Here is a 13556-nt window from a genome sequence, read left to right as displayed (position 1 = left end):
ATTAATATTTGTCACCCAAAGATGTAGTAGATATTGTCTCTTCGAAGTAATAATAAAGTAATCTATTTTATCTGCAACTGTTTTATCATGTCCTTGTAACAGACTATCGAATCGCGTATTTTAGTTAAATATTGGTTAAAAAATAGTTTTACTTAATTAACAATTTTGCCTTTTTTATAAACAAACAGCAGTTCAATTGTTTCTAAATGTGATGGACTTCCAATAGTGATTTCAGTAACATTCTTGAAAATAACAGTAATTACCCTCTGAAACAAAGCATGGGACCAAAGCACAAAGCATGGTCGAATAATGGACAGATTAGTTAAAATGAATATTATCATTATACAATATCAAGGCTGTAAAATATTGTAATGAGCCTAATATTATTTTTATTCATGTTTGTTTCATAGTCACTACAGCTCATTAAGTGTCACTTTGATCATTGTGTAATTTAATTGTGTAAAATATAACACATTATACTCTCAAATAAAGGTTTACAAAACATTAAGTAATATTGTAATGCACAAAACTCAGAACTAAAGTAGTTGAAAATACTTGTTAATTGTTATTGCACTGGGTGCGGCTGAATATAGATTTTATTCAGTTCCTGGAGTGGCGATTGTCAGCCAATGGGCAGTTCAGAGGGTGCCTCCTGTATAAACTAATCCCTTTAATCCAAACTGATCAGAATCAAATCCTATTTCAGTTATTAAGATTTTGGATTGATTGAAATAATCATAGATGTGCTGCAGCAAAGTATAAATCAATTGAAGTGAACAATGAATTATAATGTTACTCATATATATTATACTTATAAATCATAGGAAATATGGGATTGATTCAGAATGATATGAATTCCAGTGTTCTCAGAAATGTAATAGTAAGAATATTCCATAATAGACAGTTAAGGGAAGAGTAACAGAATGTGTAGTACAGTTTTAACAGAGTAAACAGTTTTTGTTTTCCTGTTGCACAGGCTGACAGCTCTCAATCCATACCATTTATCTCAAGTACAGGGCAATATCGAGTTGTTCTTGAACTGAACTTACTTCACTGATCTTACATCTTTAAATTAACATAATTGTGTCCACTTTAATACAGGAAATACCTGATGATAGATGACATGTCAGTGAGGTAAAACACGCAGTGATTTAAAACACAATTTCTACATTAAAATATAAATAAAGTACAGTTTGCAATAATGCAACGTTGTATCAAAAAATTTACATAACATATCCTATAATAACTAATACTGTAATAGCTTTATACAGATAATTTTTGGGACATTATTATAGAACAGTTGCAGGTAGAGCAATGTGTAAACAGTTGTCATGTTACATACCATAATGAACCTAGTTGTATTTTAATTCAACTTTGGACATTACGGTTATTACCCAATAGATAACTGTTATAATTTTCAATACAAATTCTTTCTGAAAGCTAGCAATCATTAAAAGTGTGAAATAAAAATAAAAATTTTACCTCAAGATAACGAATGAAAATTTTCAGATTTGTAATGCACTGGTTCATACTTTTAGTTATAACACAACACTTGTATAAAACTATCTTTTAAGCTAAATTAAAACAGTAAACTAATAATATTGAACATTTAAATACTTAATGGAAACAGTCAAGTAATGAGGATTATATGTATATTTCACTCTTTTGTATCAACCTTTACTAATTTTGCGATGTATTATGATTTTGTTTAATACATGGGTTTTATGATGTCATGAATGTTCAGACAGATGAATAACTAAGAAATATATTCTCTTTCCCATTGAACAGTGTTTATCTTCTCCTTTACTTTCTTAAGATTCCAGATATGTAATCATTACATGTTACTATTTAAGATCGAGTGAACCATGGGAATGGCGTTAAGAGCCGGCTGTTGTGAAATGGTCTTGAATATAAGATCAATAAGGTAAGATAAATTTTAAATGTCAAACACTTTTGTGATCTTTTGTCTTACATGCAAATGCATATTAGTTTTCTTATAAAATGCATACTCTCAAAAAGTATAAAAATGTAAGTGATCTTTTTCTTTATAAAAGAATTTAACATTTTTCTTGTACAGGTAAAGTGAAGATGGTCACCAGTACAGGCAGCTCTTAATAACTTAGTGAATAAAGAAGTCAAGTACTGATTATGATCTTAAATTTTGAGTGAAGTAAATAAATTTAATTTTTTTCACAAGTTTTAGTTTAAGTTTATTAATACTTTGTTTACTAAGTCTTTCAACCTAGTATTTTGGGTATCAGGTGACTAGCTTCATTCTGAAAAATGGTAGATCGATTTGGAAACACTTCTAAAGAATGAGATTTATTTATTGAATTAAAATATTGTTACTTAAAAAACCTATTAGGTATTTACATCCCTCACAGTCTAAATGTTGAATAATAAGTTTTTATTTAAAGCTAATTAACAGTATGTGCATATTGGAGTCTTTAATACAGAAAAAGTTCAAAATATGATTAGTCTGGTGCTGGTATAAATTTTAGGTGGAACTTCTTACTGTACTGTACCAACTCTGGTGATATTTAGAAGACTATGAAGAAGTCATTTATGTGTTCTTAACTGCTAACAACTATGACTATGTGTATTGAAAATATTTTAGATAGTTGTTTTAGAACAACGACAATATAGTCTTGCATTGTCAAACTGAATAAAATCCGACAATAATGGCAAACCGGATTAATGCAAATTCTCAGTTAATTTATCAGCAATGGATAATTTGAAAGCATAACAGGATTATAGACATTTTCCATTGAAATATGTTAAAAACATAAACATTACATTTCTAAAATTAGTATCTGCTCTTTTTACAGGTATAAAATCGTAAAAGATGAGTTTAAGAGAGTATGATAGTTAGCAACTGCTCGCACTCCTCAGACACCACTTTTAACAAAGGTATGAAGTTTGAAACTGTGTTGTAAGTAAGAAATGTCTCAAATCTATAAATTCTTTAGATTTTTGTGAATTTTTGGTGTCACAATGCTAATGAATTAAAAAAAAAATACGATTATCTGTTAATATTAATGGATTATAATTTATTTTCAAAATATAGTTTCTTTGGGAAAATCTATACTTGATATAAGCTATAAGCAATTAATATAGATAAAAAATCGTATTTTTAGCATTTAGACACTAACATCTAAGTTACTTAAGTAACATGTATGGATATGAAATGAGTTCTTGTTTATAAAGTAGTTTTAAATTGTATCCCAAGTTAAAAGCGGAGACAGACTCAGATGAGCGGCCTGTAGCTGACTAGCATTCCCTTTTAAGCATTATTTCATTGTCATAGTTTTAACTTATTTTTTTATTGGTTCTTTAGTTGGAATTTTGATTAAAAGTGAATTGATTATTGGTGAAAGTGAACTGATCAATTAATAGATTTATTAAGTTAAGTAAAATTACTTTTTTATTAAATGGAGAGAGTATTTAAGTATTTAATTGACAAAACATCTTTTAACATTACTTAAGAAAATCTTATAATAGCTTATGTTGAGACGTCCACTTTTGAAGTACGCCTGAGTTAAGGTCATGTTAGTATTGGAGGGCAGGAAATGAACCTCAGGGAATCCTTTAATGCAGTTATGGAGAGGTTAGAGACTCTTCAGCATGCAAGGCTGGATCGAAACAATAACTTGAGTTTGGAGGACACTTTAAGAGGCCATTCAGAACAACCTACTTTCCACATGGTGGGCTCTATCACTCCCTTTGATGAAGAAAAGCCGAAAGCTATTCTCCACTTCTTTGAGAGTATCGAAAATGTCGGTGAACTTAGGGGTAATGAGGAGAAACTGAGGTTTGCCAGACTGAGATTGATTGGAACTGCTTTGAGTGTCATACATTCAGAGGATCAAGTTCGACTGAGTATGTATGCAGAAGCCAGAGAAGTTTTAACACAGAGGTTCAGCAATAAGGCTCTGAAAGATTGCAACTTTTGGCAGCTCTTTGTAATACAGCAATGCAGGGGGAAAACAATCAAAGCTTTAGCTGATCAAGTAGGAGCATTAAATGAGAAAACAGTGCGGGTCAATAGTTATCCAGAGCTAAATGCTGCACTCAGAGAGGAAGCAGATCGTAGAGTTATTGACACTTTTAGCAGAGGTTTAATTGAGCATATACTTAAGTAGATAAGATATAAATTCCCTACTATTATCTGGGATGCCGTCACCACAACTGTGTGTATTGAACATATAGTAAAACGGTCTAAGGACCAGTCTCACTCTGCAGATTCCCCGTGGGAATACGGGAACTAATAAACTCAGTAATGACTGAATATTTTGGTGATGGAACACAGATAGAAGGATTGCCACATGAAGCTCCCAAGCAGTACTTCTAGTGCGAACCAGTCGGGAAAAGGGGCAGGGGCCAGTAGAGTTGCTGCTACCTGTCTCCATCCCCATGAGTCCGAACTACGGGCCAAGGTGACAAAAAGTTATGTAACTGGAAGGAACACCTAAAGAACGATCTAAGAATTGTTAAAATGTCCACTCGGGCTAGGACAAGGCGATATGGATAGTGTGAATGATGCCAAAGGGAAGATTTAAATTGACTCCAGTGCTCAGGTGTCACTCATTAAATGAGGGGTAGCAGTAGCTCCGATGACAAAGCCAGACTTAATAATCTTGGGGGATTCAGAACGTACTCTGAAAATTTACAGCAGACAACTTTATGTTTCCTTCTAAGAAACCTGATATGGTACAAATAGCTAACCGCAAGGACAATTAATTGTACTGAGAATTTTGTGTATAAAGAGAGATATCACGATAACCACATGGAGTGAAAAGATGGTTCAATTAAAATTACATAAATTTGGATCTATGACTGATAAGAGCTTAGAGGGTTCAGATCTTATGGTCAAACCAGTAGTTCTTACCATACAAGTGTATTTGGCCAGAGTATTGACAAAAGTAGTGCTAAACAAGTGTTAGCCTAAAGCTGTAAATTAGTGGAGACGATTTTGCTAAAGTCTTTTTGCCAGTGGATATAGTGTGGATTCTGCTGGATTGTTTTGTATTTATTTTGCTACCTATAAGATGTATGATAATCTATGAGCACAGAGTGGGATCAGCTGACTTCAGGTGCTGGGATTTAAAAGACTGTTCTGCTGGAAGTTTATTATTTGAACTTAGCTATTGTATTTATGACTGTTGGTGTTCATATAGAATTTAAGCACTTTTCAGATTCTTATCATCTTTCTTTACTGAACATTTTAAAACTTTAGGAAATAAATGTTATTAAACAAGAGAAAATTGTCAGTAAAAGACAAAGTTGATTTTTAATCTCAACACTTACATCTCAAGGCACAGCCCTCCAAAAATATCTGTAACAAGATAGAAGAGAATTGACAACAATTGATTGCTCAGTTTTACACCATGGTTCACAAGATAAAACTTAAAGCCTCCCATCTGCCACTTCAAACACTTTTTTAATACACTCTTAAAGGTTTGTAACATTTTCTCAGAACCCATTTAGCACTTCTAACTTTGCACATTAGCAGTGGCAAAGTGGCAGTGTCATAAAATATAATGAATATAGTTATTGCCCCTTGTTACAAACTTTGGTCCTCCAAATTACTCCAATATTTCATGGGAAACAACAACTTGTTATGTTTGTACACTTGACTCTTTTCGTACAAGCCTTTCAATCATCAGAAATAATGTTGTAATGTGTTTTCACATTTTGAAGTCCTTGACATCTTACACTATACCATTGACTGGTACCCATGAGATATTTTACTTCAACCAAATTTTTTTCCTGACAATTTGCTGAAAGGTATCCATATCACTCCATCTCTTAACAGTCTCCTTCCATTTTTGAATCCATCAAACCTTATGAAAACCTGTGTTCTTAACACAGGTTGTCATCTTTACAGGCCTCTTTAACCAAAGCAAGTGTATCACAAGTGGTTTTGCCTGGGTGAAAGCATAATATAGTTGATTAGCGCTGCACCATTTTTTGTGTGTTTTCTAGTTAAAAATGAAAAAAAATTTTTGCACCATATATAATCATCAATGCATCAGAATTAATAACTTGTCTGCTGCCCGATGCATTGCTAAGCTTAGATCCCTCCACAAATCCCAAATTGAGCACACTGCTGGAAACTATATAAATAAATAAATATTTATTTTCCAACATTTACATTCATGTTTACAAATAAATGAAAAACTTAGGAAGTCACTGACCAAAAACAAGTAGCTGGTCAGTGTAACAGATACACAATACACAAATAAACAGTTTGTAGCTTGCTCTCACATAAAAAACTAAAAGGTCAACAGACTGCTTTCCGCGACGTCTGCACAAGACTACAAAAAAATCACAACCAAAATAAATACATATAGCCGACGTTTATATAATACAGAGTGACTAATAACTAATTAGACAATGCAAAGAGTAAGAAAAAATGTTTTGAAAAAAATACAAATATACAATCTTATGTACTAAAATCATAAAAAAGTTTACAAAAAATGTATAAACAAATATATTGAAATAATGGAAAATTAAATTAATTTATTACATAAAATTACATACAAATATCAGGAAAATCACATACGTGAAACTTGAGCAATAGTCTGCGCAATGAGGCCCTAGAGCAATGATTTAAAAGTGTGCTCCGTTGAGCCATGGAGTGCCTTGAAATCAGTGATTAAAAACATATAATATTGTGTAAAAAAATTTGAAATGTATATTTATTTTATTTTATTTTTTTACATAGGGGGAATGCATTTGCGCACGGAGTGTGGGACTCCCTTGCGGACTACCCACTAAGCCCCCTACGGGCCACGGAGGGCCCAGGCCGGAACCCTTTCGGATGACATCTTGTCTGGTCCGTGTGTCTTATGTCCCAACCAGGACAAAGCTACTTGTTTCGGAAGCTATGGGTTAGCCAGGCATCCGTCTTCACGCTTCTGATGAAGGATCGCATGTACATGAGTGGTGACTGCATTCCAGGCGTCCTCACTCTGCAGCATCATCTCCACAATGGTCTCTGCCGAAACATCGCCAACTGCGGTAGCGAGCGTTCGCCTGGCCTGGGTGAAGCGCCCGCAAGCGAAGAAGGTGTGATGAAGATCATCATCTTCCTCCGGGTAGTAAGCACACCGAGGCGACCTGCCTTTTCCCATCCTGTAGAGGTACTTCCTAAAGTAACCGTGCCCCGTCAGGAACTGACACAGGTAGAAATCTATCTCCCCGTTGCCACGATCTATCCAGGATTGAAGCTCTCGAATGAGACGGAAGGTCCAGCGACCGTCCGATCCTTCCGTCCACCTCCGCTGCCAAACCTGCAGAGTCTCCACCCTGGCAGCAGCCAAGGCATCCTCTCTACCCCGCTCGGCAGCCTCCCGGAAGATGGTCTGTCTCTCGATGGCCAGCAGATCAACAGGAATCACTCCAGCCACGGCCACGGCCGAACCGGTGCGATAGGCGCACGCGACCCTAAGTGCCGCTCTTCTCTGTACCGATAACAGCTTTTGACTGTATCGCCTTATCCTCATGACACCCGCCCAAACCTCTGCGCCATACAGAAGGGTTGAGTTTACAGTAGACATGAGGAGGTGTCTCGTACTTGACCTAGGGCTTCCTACGTTAGCCATCAGCCTGCCGAGAGACATAACCACCTTAGAGGCTTTGTCACACACCGCCTGAATGTGCTCCTAATACCGAAGACGGCAGTCGAGTAACACACCCAGGTACTTCGCCGCAGTCCTTGTCCGAACCTCGACACCCCCCACATTCATAGAGATCAGAGTGGGGATTCTCCGTCGAGTGAGCATAACGATTTCCGTCTTGGCGACCGCCAGCTCAAGTCCATGGCTCGTCATCCAGGCATTGTCCCGAATCATTACCTGATTAAGGCGTAACTGTGCCAAGTCCGGAGTCCTCGCCGTGATGACTGCAGCCACGTCATCAGCATAACCCACGAGGAAGACGTCGTGGGGCATCTCGAGGCGAAGCAAACCATCGTATGAAACATTCCATAGGTCTGGGCCGAGAATAGACCCTTGAGCCGCACCGGCAGTGACCTCTTTCGTTTTCCTTCCGTCTTTGGTTTCATACAACAGCCGACGATTCTTCAGGTAGTCCTGCACAACGACCAGGAGATAGTCGGGCACGCTGAAGTCCCGCTGCAACGCCTCTAGCATGTCCTCCCACCGAGCAGAGTTAAACGCGTTCTTTACGTCAAGGGTGACCAACAGCACAATCGGCCGAGCCTGGTGATAAGCTGTTTCGGCTTGCTGGACGGCACTGATCACCTCTGTAATGGCGTTCAGAGTTGAGTGTCGCTTTCGAAAGCCGTGCTGCCGGGGAGAGAGATCTCCGGCGGCCTCGATGGGGGACTGCAATCTCGGTTTCAGCAACCTTTCATAGAGCTTCCCCGCGGTGTCAAGCATACAAAGTGGCCTGTATGCCGACGGGGAGTTCGGGTCACCTTTGCCTTTGCTGACCAGCGCCAACCTAGAAACGTTCCAGCGCGACGGGAACACACCCGCTACCAAACATGCATTAAACATATTCAGCAGCAAGAGCGGATAACTCGCCGCCACAACCTTCAAAACCTCAGCTGGAATGCCATCAGGTCCTGGAGCCTTCTTGTTGCGCCCATAATGTATATTTATTATTGCCTTCACGCTAGACATGATTTATAATGTCATATCGAATTATATAATTATCAATAATATATCTACAAGTCCATTAATTACTTAAAATTACCTTCATATTAAAACAATTAAGCATAAACAAAAGAGTCAGCTGCGTCATCGAATGAGTAGAGTTCTGGTGAGAGACTCGCAGGTGCACTCACCACCATTTCCTGGAACATGATTGACTGGCAAAATTTGTTGTTATAAGTAGTCTACTGATAGTGGCAGTTCAATGGGGGGTTGAAAAAGGGGGCTTCAAGCCCCGTTCAAGTGAAAGCGGCCATTGTGATATGGACCGATTGCATGATCCAAAGAGAAGTATTAGCCGTTGAACATCTTTTTGAGGAACTGCACGATATACTTTACATTGTTATGGGTGCAATCAACTGCATTAAAATAACACTCCTAAAAAATTAGAGTTTTTTAAAACAAATGTACAAGGACATGGGATATAACCGCTCTGATGTTTCATTCTACAGTAGTTCTTGTTGGTTGTTCATGGTAACCCCATTTCTAGGGTGTTTGAGCCGAGACACGAAATATATGCATACCAGAAGGATAAAGACCGTGACATTGCTTATACATTGATAAGAATTTTCTACCAACGACAGGTTTCCTTACTGAATTGTTTGAAAAGTTGAACATACTAAGTAAATAATTGCAAGAATAGAAGAAAAACATCTTAAATCTGTCAGACATAAAGGAGGGTTAAGAAACTGAGAGTGGAAGGCTATCATTGCTAAAGGTGAGTAGACTAGTTTTTCTGCCTTGAAACAGTGTATTGAAGAAAGCTCTTTCCAAACTAAATCCACTCATTGTTGGGGTTTTCATTTCCTCAGTAATGATTTTGTACTTTTTCCCAGTAGTTTATTGTATGGGTTTATTTAACTAACCAATCACAAACAAGTAGGCAGAGTTAAGTACGTTTTTATACAAACTCAACCATGTTCAAATTCTCATTTTGCTCATGCTTTAGATCCAACCACGAATTCTCGTAGTCTCCACATGGTCCTAGTTACCTTTTTAGAGGCTTTTTAGGTGATAAAATAAATAGTGTCTTTTATTTATCTCCTTCTTACCCATACAGTATGAGGAGTTTTTAAAATTAAAGTGTTGCACGTAAATGTACTGTTATTAAAAAATTGTTAACACTTAAGATAAAGAGTATGTGAAATGGTAGAAGTAAAATTCCATTTTTATTAGGTCATAAACTTAATTTTTACATAAAATATTACTTATATTTGTGATGACTCAAAGAACTGTATATAACCCACACACCTTGATGAATTGAGGATAAGAATCAAAGATGGCTGCACCTTATCAAACCAGAAATGTATATGAAATATAAGACAGAATTTTGAATCTAAGCTTTATTTCTGTCATAAAGCAAATGGCAGCTATTTCAAGCTAACTTTGTGTGAAATTAAGATAAATTTTAAGGATTTTACTACTATAACATGATTTGTTGAACAAGGGTTTTTTGGGGGAAAAATTTCAAACTTCAATTGTTCACTACATTTTGAATAGAGTAACCTTAGAGACTGGTAGTTTGTACCTTCAAAATAGAGTGTTACTTGATAGGGGTTCCTATTAAAACATTTTGATTGATCAACTACCCCATTTCCAGGAGAGGGGTTGATATTCTAGATAAAAAGATACTCGGTTAGTCATACAAATATTCTCCGAAATCAATTTCTTTATCTTCATTTATACAAAGAATCAATTTGGATAGGAAGAGGTAACAGAAACACAAACTTATCTAAAATGTATAGTCACATATTATTTTTTCACATTTCAGTCGATTACGGTATGTAAAATGTTAGGTTCACATGACTAAAATGTTTTCTATCATTTGAAAATTGCAGCTTTCCAAACAGTCCTTTTTACCCCTTGAAATAACTAATAATAAGTATGTGGATTTAATAAATAATTAACTTATATTTTATATAAAATAAGCTTTAAGAATTTATGAGTCAGCTTATAAAATGTTATCTTTTGTCCATTACTGTTCATAAATAAATTTTATATTTGACAATAATATTTCATTCAGAAAATAACATTTAAAATACTTATTGCATGCAGGAATGGACACAACATGTTTTCCAGTCCACCAGAGTAAAACATGTATCTGATTTCCTATTAATTCTTTTTTTAGTAGCCTTATTTATCAAAGTAAAAGGTATGTTTAACTAGACTAATTTGTAATGATTGTTAGTTAGTAAAGCATAATTTACTGTGACTTTGAGATTTAAGACATTATTAGTAGTAAGGACTTAGCTAACTAATACAAAAAAAGTTGTACTCTGAACACCTTCAATTAAATAAATATGAATACTTAGTACAATTAAATTTGAAGTATTGTATTTCAACTGTTATAACATAATCTTTAGAATCCTGGTGACAACTGTATTGTACAGTAAATGCAATATTTGATGCCACTAATAGGGGAGAGTGGGGTAAAACCGGGTGGCTAGTCTTTGATGGCTTCCTGAATCTGTTTTTTGGCAGAAATGAATGAAAATTATTACTAGTAGTCTTAGACTAGTTATGTATCATAATATGGCCATAAATATCAAATGACACGAAAGATGTTTTAATTACTTAGAATATAGTAAAAAAAGTGAAACTTCCCGGTTTTACCCTACCAGTGGGGTAAAACTGGGTACGCATGGTAAGTATATGGGAAATATGAAAAACTACCATTTTTGTTATACAGATTTAATGTTGGAACTAAATGTAACAGGTTTGGTTTGAAAATAAAGTTTCTACATTTTTGTATATTTATGAAATTAACTTATGTAAAAAAAAACTTATTCTATGTAAAAATAAAAGCTTTTTCATTCCTTTTAAAGTGAAATTGAACTGCAATTTTACTTTTGCAAGGGTTTACACAAATCACATATAAAGTTATCGTCCTCTTCTTCTAAACCACAACATTCTTCCACCCTAAGCATCCTGGACACTGTATCCAGCCTTCGTTGCTTTTGGAATTTGAGTAAATGTCGTGGTGGGATGATGTCTCTCGGTGAAACAATGAAAATTGGTTGTTTTAGGTGACACTTGACATTGGCCAGAAAACTTTCGAGATCACTCAAAGAAACCCTCTCCTTATGTCTCGCTAAGAACCCATACAGCCAGTCTTTAACCGTCAGTTTTGTCTCATTAGAAAACTGATGTTTAATTTTATTTTGCATGGCAAGCTCATAAACAAATCTACGGACATCAGTCAATGTAAGGCCGAAAAGCCTCTTTTCTAGGAGCAAAATATGTTCAACTATTAAGTTTTCTGTTCCTCAGTGAGAACTGTTTTGTAGCGTCTTAATCCTTTAGCAGATGCCTCAGTAGCTGATAACTGATTTTGTTTCGCCTTTTTTTACTCCACCTTCTAAAGTAGATTGAGGGACTTGAAATAACTTGGAGGCTTTAAGAATCCCATATTGCCTAAAATTACCTCTTTTATGGCTAATTCCATACTATTCTGATCCCATGACTGACGTTTGGTCTTCCTGATGTATGTTCTAGGCATCCTTCAGCATCGCACTGTGACAAAACATTTTTATTAAAAGCAAAATATGTTATTGCAATTCAATGGTAAACTTATTTATTTGTTTTGGTAATGTAACAGCTGTTAAATTCTGATCTAAATACTGATGTTTATTTCAGATGTTGCTCTCTAATAAAAATAATCAACATGTAGGCTAAAATCAGTTTTATATAAATAAAATTTTATAACATTTAGCTATTGGTGCGCAATGCTTAAAACGTGGGGTAAAACCGGGTACCACCCGGTCCTTCCCCATCCGTCATACCCGGTTTCACCCCACATGTCGCTTCAGAGAAAAACGTAACTTAGCTTCGCTAAATCAAACAGATTTGGAACGACTTTATGTCTACGTTTACTTCAATAAATAAGCTACACATTAATGTACTTACCTTTAATAGTTGTCAAGCAGTACGTCTGCTGTATGCAATCCAATTTCACCAAAAGTTGAATCAGAAAAGTACTAAAATGTGAAATCACACATAACAGCTGTATAAAACGTTAAAGAAACATGGAGAGGCGTCCTCTGCTTCTCCTTGCACTACGGATCTTAGTTCTGGCATTAGGCGATAAGTAGCAGCACTGGCTAGGCCAAACGTGAGGTACCTGGTTTGGACCCTACCACCCGGTTTTACCCCACTCTCCCCTACTGTCGCTAGAGGCTCTGGGTTAAAGTAGCTACTGGTCTATATAGAAACATATAGTATTAAAATGATTGGATTAATAGTTTTAAAAATAAGACATGTTCGAGCGGCAAATTCATATATTTTGGAAAATTCTATAATAATTTCATTCAACTTTAACACATTGTAAGCAACACAACAATTATATCTCTGTTAAAACTCTGAAAAACTCCCCACTGTATAAAATTAACATTTTTGATATCTAGGCTCCAAAATAAATGCATGCAAGTGAGTAGTAGAGTATTTAAGAAAGTCTTTTTTTATTTAGGCATCTACTATAATGTCCCTTTGGAGTTCACAAAGGGTGAACATTAGTTGTTGTTGATAAAAAGAGTTAAAAATAGAACATATGTCAATATATAACATAACTATGTTTTAGAGAATGACAAATGAACTTTTTACACAAAAAAGTCTTTTTGGACTAATGATTCAACATTTAGTGATACTTGATGATTACTTATGCTACATTAAGATTGTAGCATAAGTAAGTAGTAAGTATTGGTACAAATGTAGATTTTGTTCAGTGATATATGAGATATTTTCCTAAAACTGAAAATTTAAAGTATCTAAGGACCCAAAAAATAAAAAAAATGTTATTAAAAACATTTCATTGAGTTTCACATTGCACGTCTGATAAACAAATACGGGGTCAAAAGTGGTCATGCAGTTTGAGTGTGA

At 35.5% G+C, this 13556-nt stretch overlaps 1 long non-coding RNA gene across 1 annotated transcript in view; it reads left to right on the top strand.

Annotated features, from left to right (window-relative positions):
- Positions 1–751: 751 nt before the first annotated feature.
- The window catches only part of LOC124354798, a 17332-nt gene continuing 4527 nt past the window's right edge, over positions 752–13556 (top strand). The window contains exons 1-2 of the long non-coding RNA XR_006921713.1: positions 752–1924; positions 2829–2910. This is a non-coding gene — a long non-coding RNA (uncharacterized LOC124354798). The remainder of the gene's footprint in view (positions 1925–2828; positions 2911–13556) is intronic.

The sequence above is a fragment of the Homalodisca vitripennis genome, chromosome 2, assembly GCF_021130785.1.
Source record: "Homalodisca vitripennis isolate AUS2020 chromosome 2, UT_GWSS_2.1, whole genome shotgun sequence".
Classification (NCBI taxonomy): Eukaryota; Metazoa; Arthropoda; class Insecta; order Hemiptera; family Cicadellidae; genus Homalodisca; species Homalodisca vitripennis.
Note: the sequence above shows the minus strand (reverse complement) of the source record. Positions and strands in the feature narration are given on the sequence as shown.